General features: G+C 49.0%; 1 pseudogene; it reads right to left on the reverse strand.

Moving 5' to 3' along the window:
* Positions 1-2,225: 2,225 nt before the first annotated feature.
* Positions 2,226-2,730, reverse strand: Gm7413 (annotated as a pseudogene).
* Positions 2,731-10,472: the final 7,742 nt, after the last annotated feature.

Consider the following 10,472-nt stretch of genomic DNA (forward strand, 5'->3'; position numbering starts at 1 on the left):
GGAAGGAAGGTTTAGAGGAAGGCGAGACCACAGCATCTTGTGACTGGATAAGGGGCAAGCATGAGGCACGAATCACGGAAGATGGCTAGGTTGTCAGTCATGACTTGTAATTGGGTAACATAGTGCTGTGGTTGCTCTTCATGGCCCTGCGAAGCTGAGAGAAGAGTCAGGGTTAGACAGAAGACGAGCCCTTCTTCAGAACGGAGGTCGGGGGCTGGTGAGGTAGCTTAGCAGTTAAGAGCATTTATTCTGGCAAAGAATCTGGGTTCGGTACCCAGCACCTACACGGCAGCTCTCTAAAACTACAGTTCCAGGGATCTGAAGCCCTCCTTTTAGGCTCCAAAGGCACCAGGCATGCATGTCACACACATCGATGCAGATGAAACGTGCACATAAATATTTTAAAAAGAAAGCGGAGGTCAGAAGCAAGGAGGTATCCCAGGGCTGGGCTGGGCTCTGCTGATGCCAGCGAAAGTTAAAAATAAGCTCAGGAGACATCCAGAGACCTGCTGACCAGCCGCCATGCCACACGGTGTGTGGGAAGGTAAAGATGCCCACAGACCCACCCTCTGTCACACAGCACAGTAGCCCATGGCCCGCCTGCAGCAGGAGCCACTACAGTGTGACCTCTGATGGACAGATGGGAGAGGAAGAGAAGCAGAACAGCCTGAGTCCTGTGAAGGAAGATGGAGTAGGAGATCATGATAAAGCACCAACCCGCGCTGCCACCAAGGGCCATGTCTGGGTCCACGGCTATGCAGTGACAGGGGTTGGTGTCAATGTCCCTGGCTCACATTACCACTATGGTGATTCCCCCGATCCAGGCGGCCACCTGGGACCACATGGGTGTCCAGGGGCTGTGCAGAACTGTCCCCACCACCACCACCCCCAGCAGCACTGGGGAGAAATGCCCTTGCCCCTTACCTGCAGCAGCACTCGGAAGAGTGGGCCCTGTGCCTCACCAGAGCAGCACAGTGGAGCTGGCCCGGGTGGCAGGGGCACAGGTGAGCTGGCCCCCAAGGATGAAAGTAGAACTGGCCCCACCACTTGTCTGCCATAAGGTGTAGAGGGCACGGTAATGATATCCTCCCCCACCTCCCCCCTCCCGCCCCCGCTGTCATGAAAGTGGGAGGGCAGGCTCTGCACCTCGCCTGGGCAGCACAGTAGAACTGGCCTTAATGGAGGGGGCACTGGTGAGCTGCCCAAGGGTGTGGGTGCAGGAGAGCTGACGTGGCCCCTCATTGGCTGCAACACTTGGGAGAATGGGCCTCACACCTTATGGGCAGCATAGTGGAGCTGCTCTGGAGGCCTGGGTGTGGATGAACTGGCCCCTGGGCATGAGAGTAGGAGAGCTGCCTCTGCCCCCTGCCAATGGCAGCCACTGGGTGGCCTAGCTGGTATGGCACTGGAAAGCATGCCCTGGTGGTTCGGATAAGGTATAGCCAGACAGCTGGCCAGCTCAGCTACCACCCTGGTGCAGACCCAGGGCTTTGAGTTGGCCTGTCAACTGTTGGAGCACATGAAAGGCTGGTCCTGCTGATCCAAAGCCACAGGATCTCCATGACACAAGGCAATAACTGGGAGGAGTCCGGATGAGGATCCAATATTGATGAGGTCACAGAAGTCACAGACCTCGAACCAGACCAACAACTTACTACCATGAACACTCACAAGTGAAGATGTGTGGACAGAGGGGTGTACTGTGAGACACACTGAGACACACTATAGCTTCCACAAGATTCCCAAATGGTTTGGGTTTTTGGTTTGGTTTGGTTTTTGTTTGTGTGTTTTTTATTTTGGGGGGGAGGTTGCAAGGGCAGAGGGCAGATATGAGGGGACAGGGAGATGAGTGGGACTGGGTGCATGCTGTCAAACTCACAAAGAAGAAAACACTTTAAAAAGAGAGAGAATGTAGGGGTCCCTGCAAGACATCGAGAAAGCAGTGTCCTACAGGTAGGCCATGGTGAGGCTCCAAAACCCAGGAAAGATGTCAAGAATGGAGGTCTGGCTTAGGAGTCTCCCCCCAAAAAGGACACACTTCCAACTTCAGGTCCACTCACCCATTAACACATGAACTCTCTAGGGTCAGTTTCCAACCATGAACCACTGACAGCTGTTCCACGTCTCCCCTAAGGGAAGCTGGGATAGAGGCTGTCTTAGTTAGGGTTTTACTGCTGTGAACAGACACCATGACCAATGCAAGTCTTTTTTTTTTTTTTTTTTTTTTAGAATTAGCCATCTGGACTCAGTTTAGATGATCCCAATCTTGTTGGCAACGTCTAGGGCATCATAATCAGGAGCCAAGCGAGCAGACGCCTTCTTCTCTCTGTCGGGCCTTATCAGGGTATTGACTTTGGCCACATCAATGTCATAGAGTTTCTTGACAGCCTGTTTGATCTGATGCTTGTTGGCCTTGACATCCACAAAGAACACAAGAGTGTTGTCCTCTATTTTCTTCATGGCTGACTCAGTGGTCAGTGGGAATTTGATGATAGCATAGTGGTCAAGCTTGTTTCTCCTGGGCGCACTCTTCCGAGGATATTTTGGCTGCCTCCGGAGCCGCAGGGTCTTGGGCCGCCGGAAGGTGGGTGACGTTCAGATCTTCTTTTTGTGGCTGTGGACGCCTTTCAGCACCGCCTTCTTAGCTTTCAAGGCCTTCGCTTTGGCTTCGGCTTTGGGAGGGGCAGGAGCTTCCTTCTTCGCGTTCGTCGACATCTTGGTGAAAAGCCAATGCAAGTCTTATAAGAACATTTAATTGGGGCTGGCTTACAGGTTCAGTCCATTATCAAGGCAGGAACATGGCAGCATCCAGGCAAGCATGGTGCAGGCAGAGCTGAGAGTTCTACATCTTCATCTGAAGGCTGCTAGCAGAATACTGGCTTCCACGCAACTAGGATGAGGGTCTTAAAGCCCACGCCCACGCCCACAGTGACACCCCTATTCCAACAGGACCACACCTTCTTAATAGTGCCTGGGCCAAGCACATACAAACCAAAACAGGGGTTGAGACCAAAGGACTTTGAGTTTAAAAAAGAATTAGGGGCTGGTGAGATGGCTCAGTGGGTAAGAGCACCTGACTGCTCTTCCGAAGGTCTGAAGTTCAAATCCCAGCAACCACATGGTGGCTCACAACCATCTGTAACAAGATCTGACACCCTCTTCTGGAGTGTCTGAAGACAGGTACAGTGTACTTACATATAATAAATAAATAAATCTTTAAAAAGAATTAGATATGATAGGCCAGCCAGGAGACAGCCGAGTCTGGTGGAAGGATGACTGCCTACGCGCCTGTCTCTCTCCAGCATCCAGAGAACGTGGGCCAGTGAGGAGCTCCAGATTTGCCTCCAGCATATCCATGAATCCACTCTACAAAGAACTCACCACACTTTCGTAGCCAGCCTAGACTTCATAGCCTCCAAAAGTAAAGTATTAGTAAAAAGCCAATGACCTAGCCACCTATTACCCATTCATGCTTTGGAGTAAATTATATTCATCACCTGCCTTGTGAAGTTTAGGTCTACTTTCTTTTTCTTTTTTTTAAAAAAAGATTTATTTACTTATTTAATATTTATTTGTTTGTTTGATGTATGTGAATACGCTGTAGCTGTACAGATGGCTGTGAGCCTTCATGTGATTGTTGGGAATTGAATTTAGGACCTCTTCTCTTTCCAGTCGGCCCCACTAGCTTCTGCCCAAAAATGTATTTATTATTGTAAATAAGTACACTGTAGCTGACTTCAGACACACCAGAAGAGGGCATCTGATCCCATTACAGATGGTTACAGGCCATCATGTGGTTGCTGGGATTTGAACTCAGGACCTTCAGAACAGCAGTCAGTGCTCTTACCCACTGAGCCATCTCGCCAACCCTCGCTTCCTCTTTTCTTTTTTCTTTTTGTTTTTTGTTTTGTTTTTGAGATAGGATTTCTATGCGTAGCCCTAGCTGTCCTGGAACTCATTCTGTAGACCAGGCTAGCCTCAGCTGACAGAGATCCACGTGCCTCTCTGCCTCTCAGGTGCTGGGATTAAAGGCCTGGGTCACCAACACCCAGCTTCTTTTCTTCTTTAGTAATGTGAAGAATTGACCTCAGGGTCTCCTGCATGCTAGGCCCCACTCTGACCCACACTGCTGCTCTGTAGCAGGCCCAGGAACTACTATTGTGGGGCAGGGTTAGATTGAACACCCGGTAGTTGGGGAACCCAGACCTGTGCCCCTGTTACCACAGTCTTCTTCTGTGCTTTGTCTGCCTGTGTGCTTATGTATACTGTAGTTCAGGCAGAATATTTGAAGGTGAGATTTTGAGCCTCACAACTTCTTGAAAGGATACGTTTGGGTACACAGTGTCCCCTCGCAGGCTTGGTCCACAGCCAGTGGTGTTACTGGGGATCCGGAAGGAATAACTTATCAATGGGTGCCACCACTGATAAGTTCATGTGATAGTCTGAATATGCTTGGCCAAGGGAGTGGCACTATTAGGAGGTGTGACTTTGTTGGATTAGGTGTGTCACTGTGGGCGTGGGCTTTAAGACCCTTCTCCTAACTGCCAGAAGTCAGTATTCTCCTAGCGGCCTTCAGATGAAGATGTAGAACTCTCAGCTCCTCCTGCACCATGCCTGCCTGGATGCTGCCATGCTCCCACCTTGATGATAATGGACTGAACCTGTAAGCCAGCCCCAATTAAATGTTGTCCTTATAAAAATAGCCTTGGTCATGGTGTCTGCTCACAGCAGTAAAACCCTAACTAAGACAGTTCCTGAATGAGCTATCAGGACGTGGGGCCTATCTGGAAAAAGCAGACCACTTAGGGCGGAGTCCATTCGTCGTTCCTTCTCTCTCCTTCCTGGATATCATGATGTGAAGTTCACTTACACCACCACCAGGATGGTCTGCCTTGCTACAGGCCCCCAGCAATGGAGCAAGCCAACCACAGGCAGTAACCAGGGGCCAAAACAAACCTGGTAGGCCCTGCACTCAGGCCACGGGGAATGGGGTTAAAGTGTCTGTCTTGGTTTGGCTGAAAGCAGGGTATGAAGAGTCACAGGCAGAGAGCACCACTGTGCGAGGCAGGGGAGGTGACTTCTCTTGGGATCCACACTTAAATGATAGAATTATTTGGAGCATGGCGGGGGTCCAGGAGGAAGGGGGCACTTTCTCAGCTTGAGACCCAGGCCCTGAGGAGAAAGAATTCTTCCAGCCCTGCACAGAATGGTCGACTCCAGCATCTGAGCCACCTCTGGAGTTTGCAGTCCCATGTCATTCTCTTCCTCTCACTCACCTGGGGCCCCTGTAGTCAGCCTCTAATCTTCTTCATGGTGCATCTCGGAAGCTCTGGCTTCCGACAACTGAAATGACAAATTAGATTTGTCACTTCACAGAAGTGATGCTTCCCGCCGAGACCTACAGAACGAGTGACAATTGGACAGACAGGAAAGGTAACTGAGGATGTTCAGGTAGGCGTGGGGGTGGGGAGGAGAGTGAGGAGAGATGCGTTAGATACCAGGAGGAAATGGGGGTGAAGGGGGGATAAATAAAGGGACAGCCAGATGTGGTGCTGGAGACAGACGCAGCTAACTGCAGCCTATCACAAGGGTGGGTTCAGGTCCAATGGCAGATCCAGGTGAGGCTTTGCAGTGACCTCGGGGTACTCAGAGGAGGCCACCAGAACTCTTCAGAAAAGTTTTCAGATTTTCTCCCAGAACACCATGGTATGCAGGCTTGTAATTCCAGCCCTTGGGAAGCTGGGACAGGAGGACCACAGCAAGCCTGGGCCCTAGGGAGAAAGGGGTGTGGCTGTAGTTCATCCCTGCTGGATTCTTGGTTTGTTCTGGAGACAGGAGTTCATTCTGTAGCTTAGGCTGCCCTGGAACTTTCTGTGTAGGTCAGGCTGGCCTGGAACTCACAGCAATCCTCCTGCCTCAGTCTCCCAAGTAATAGGATTACAAGTATGAAGCTGGGTGGTGGTGACGGCGGCGGCGCACACCTTCAATCTCAGCACTCAGGAGGCAGAGGCAGGTAGATCTCTTGAGTTCAAGGCCAGCCTGATCCACAGAGCAAGTCTGAGGACAGCCAGGACTACACAGAGGAAGAAACCCTGTCTCAAAAAAAACAAAACACTGAACAGACAAACGAACAAAAACAAGTATGAGCCGACATACTCAGCCTTGCATTTATTTATTTTTTTAAACAAAACCTGAAACCATGAGCCAAGTTGGTTAGCATGAGCTGAGGAGCAGGACTGGATGCTGAAAGTAAGGGTATCAGCACAGAGTCCGTTTAGGCAAGCCCTCGGGCCCAGGTCACTGCCTCTGCTCATCACTGAGCCTCTGTTCAGGACACAGGCAGGTCTGGAAGGAGCCTAGCTCAGGAGCACCTGCCTGCTCTGTGCACAATGCATGATGCCCTTGGTTCCCCACACCACAAAAGGGAGGGGGGGTTGAGAAGAAAGGGGATGGGGGTCGGGAGGGAAGAGGAGGGAGGAGGAGGGAGGGAGCCAGGCCCAGCAGCAGAGGGAAAAGTGGGAAGCTGAGGTGCTCCCTGCTGAAAACCATGCAGATCCTCACAGAGAATGCCCAGCCTCCTCTCCAGGTCCTTACAGGTTGGGACCTGCTGTGGTGGTTTGATAAGAAATGGCCCCATAGGTTCTTATATTTGAATGCTTAGTCATCAGGGAGTGATACCATTTAAGAGGGCTCAGGAGGGGTAGCCTTGTTGGAGCAGTGTGGCACTGGGAGGTGAGCTGTGGGGTTTCAAAAGCCTATGCCAGCCTCCCCCCCCCAACACACACACACACACAAAAGGATTAGCTCTCAACTCCTTCCCCAGCACACAACCTGCCTGCCTGCTGCCGTACCATGCTCTCTGCCACCAAACTCCCTGCCACCGTGCTCCCTACGTGATCATCATGTACTGAGCCTCTGAAACCCTCAGCCAGCTCCCAATTGACTTGGTCCTGGTGCCTCTTCACATCAATGGAACAACGTCTAAGATTCTGGCCAACCTGCCAAGGAACCAAAACTGATTAAGATTTTTTGGTTTTTTGTTTTTGTTTTTTTTTTTTCAAGACAGGGTTTCTCTGTATAGCCTTGGCTGTCCTGGAACTCACTCTCTAGACCAGGCTGGCCTCGAACTCAGAAATCCGCCTGCCTCTGCCTCCCAAGTGCTGGGATTAAAGGCATGCGCCACCACGCCCGGCAAGATTTTTTTTTTAAGATTTATTTATTTTATTATATCTAAGTACACTGTAGCTGTCTTCAGCACTCCAGAAGATGGAGTCAGATCTCATTGCGGGTGGTCGTGAGCCACCATGTGGTTGCTGGGACCTTCAGAAGAGCAGTCAGTGTTCTTAACCGCTGAACCATCTTTCCAGCCCCTGGTTAAGATTTTAAATGACTCTGTCATTTTCTATGGCAGGAAGAGAGGGAAGGCTTGCAGGGCAGTAATGGAATCTACAGTCCTTAGCACACTGATAACCCCACCCCAGCGAAGTACCGTTTCCACAGACTGAAGCACCTGTGGCCAGCAGAAGAGGGGACTTCTGACACTCGGGAAATGAGAGAATAGAACTCAGGCACTTAGCAGGAGATGGAAGGCAGACATTACAGTCCTAGGTCAACAAATGTCAAGAAGGGCTGTTTGAAAGCTCTCTGTTCCGGATTTAAACATTAACATGTTAGGAACCCACTAATCTACTCAAATGTAGGCCTGTCTTGTGAAAGGGGACACGCGGCCTTGCTCCTCAGAGAACTGAGAAAATAACAGAAGGGAATATTCCTAATGCCTCTGCCTCCACACCTGCTAGGCTGCCTCTCCCAAAAACTATTGTGTCCATGTGTCTGTCCAAGGCCAAGTGTCCCTGTACCCCCAGATCTTACACCTTATGTCAAACTGTTCCCTCTTTTATTTGCATCGTCAAAATTTCTAAGCCAATTAAATATCTTCTATTAGAAAATGTTGGGCTGGTGAGATGGCTCAGTGGGTAAGAGCACCCGACTGCTCTTCCAAAGGTCCAGAGTTCAAATCCCAGCAACCACATGGTGGCTCACAACCATCCGTAACGAGATCTGACTCCCTCTTCTGGAGTGTCTGAAGACAGCTACAGTGTACTTACATATAATCAATAAATTAAAAAATCTTTTAAAAAAAATGTTATAGTGAACTGAAGAGATGGATCAGCGGTTAAGAGCACTGGCTATTCTTCCAGAGGACCCAGATTCAATTCCCAGTACCCACATGACAACTCACAACTGCCCATAACTGCTGTTCCAGGGGACCAGGACACTCGCATTCAGACATGCATGCAGGCAAAACACCAATGTCCATAAAATAAAAATAAATAAAATTTTTAAGATAGAGAAAAAGAGAAGACATGGTCTACATGCTCTTTAAAAGAAGAAAACGCTACAGAACACCCCGTGTTAAGAGCACACAGAGCCCCTTGGGAACACACTTGAAACAATTGCATCAAAGATAGAGAAAAAGAGAAGACATGGTCTACATGCTCTTTAAAAGAAGAAAACGCTACAGAACACCCCGTGTTAAGAGCACACAGAGCCCCTTGGGAACACACTTGAAACAATTGCATCACAGTGAACGCAGCGGCTCACACCGCCAGCATCTCTCCGTGCTTATATTGCTTGGCCTCGACATAAAATTTCATCATGTGAAACCTTCCTCCATTAGAAACATCCACTTCACTTGGCCCCTAAGTGACTCATATTTCTTCCTTCACACCACACTTCAGTGTACTCTCCTCTCCTCAAGCCCCTCTCCCTCCGACCCTCTGAGTAATGGAGGGCTCTGTAATCCAGCTCCCCTCTGCTCCGCACTTACATCTTGGTGTATCTAATCCCATGGTTTGCTTTAAAAGCATTCGTGACTGGTAAGACGGCTCAGCAGTTAAGAGCACTAGCTGCTCTTCCAGAGTTCAATATCCAGCAACTACACGGTGGTTCACGACCATCTATGAAGGGATCTAATGCCCTCTTCTGACATGCAGGTGTACATGCAGAGAGGGCATTCGTACATTTAAAAAAATTCACATCCGTTGATAATTTTCAAAATTAGGATTCTGCTCAAGCTTCTTGTTCTGTTATTTTTGTCTTGGTGGAAAGGGGCATTGCTGGGGAATTAAAGCCAGGGTTTTACACCTTCTAAGCATGGTCTCCACCGTCAGCCCTCCCTCCGTCTTCCCTACACCGTATGGTTGCACAATCCCGATTGCCATTCCCATCGCCAATACATCCTCCCTATATCAAACATCTAATATTCAAACTTCTCAGAGGGAGTTCCGACCCAGCTAAGTCTCCATGGCAGTTCTCCCAACACTCACCCCTCCTCTTCCCCTGCCCACCTCCTTTCCAACCCTGCTCCATCCCTCCCTCTACCCCTGTGACTATTTCATTTCCTCTTCTCAGTGAGATTCAAACATCCTTTCCTGGGCTCTTTTTGTTACTTAGCTTCTTTGGGTCTGTGGATTGTAGAATGGTTATCCTGTACTCTATCTATGGCTATAATCTACTTATAAGTGAGATACCATGTTTGTTTTTCTGAGTGTGGATTATCTCACTCGGATGATCTTTTCTAGTTGTGTGTGTGTGTGTGTGTGTGTTTATATGTTTTATATGTTTATGTTATATATTTATGCTTTATATATATGTATATGTGTGTGTATCTGCAACTCGATGAATATATATTCACCGAGTCTCACTTGATTATAACAGCTGCTCTTTAACTTTTGTTTGTGTCTGTTTCTCGAGACAGAGTTTCTCTTTGTACCTTTGGCTGTCCTGGAACTCACTTTGTAGACCAGGTTGGCCTTGAACTCAGAGTCCTTCTGCTTCCCAAGGGCTGGGATTGAAGGCTTACACCACCATCGCATTGCACCCTTTAACATTCATTTGGTTTATTGTAGTTTCTTGTGAAAGACCATAGTGCAAGGGCTAAGAAATAGCCAGGAGATTTAGCCTAGTGGAAGTCATTGGCAACCTTCACTAAGTTGCTGTCACTTAAGTGGGAGGTAGGCTGAGCTGCATCCTGACTGGTGTGACTCTGTAGTGACTCCTGTAAACTCCTCCTTAATCCCCGCAATAACTCACAACGAAAATCCTTATGCGGAGCCTTTCCATCTGTTATTTCCTCCAGTCGAACCACCCTTCCTCCAATCACATGTTCCTGTTTCTTTAGAGTTCAGAGCCTGTAAAATGAGTTTCTGATATATTAAGCTATCTTAAATGGTAGCCCTCCCTTCCATCCCTCTACTTTTCGATATTTGCCTTGACTGTGTCACTATCTGAATGTTTCCGTTTACTTGACTTCTCCCCACCCACGAAAGCTCTGTGAGGACACGGTTTTGTTTTGATACCACTGCCACATCAGACAGCAGCGTCTGACAATCGGTAAACATCTGTACGATTCACAGATAGTCGGACTGGAACGCAGAGGCTACCACCCGAACGTGCGCGCACACTCAACT

Source organism: Mus musculus, chromosome 10, assembly GCF_000001635.26.
Source record: "Mus musculus strain C57BL/6J chromosome 10, GRCm38.p6 C57BL/6J".
NCBI classification, from domain to species: domain Eukaryota; kingdom Metazoa; phylum Chordata; class Mammalia; order Rodentia; family Muridae; genus Mus; species Mus musculus.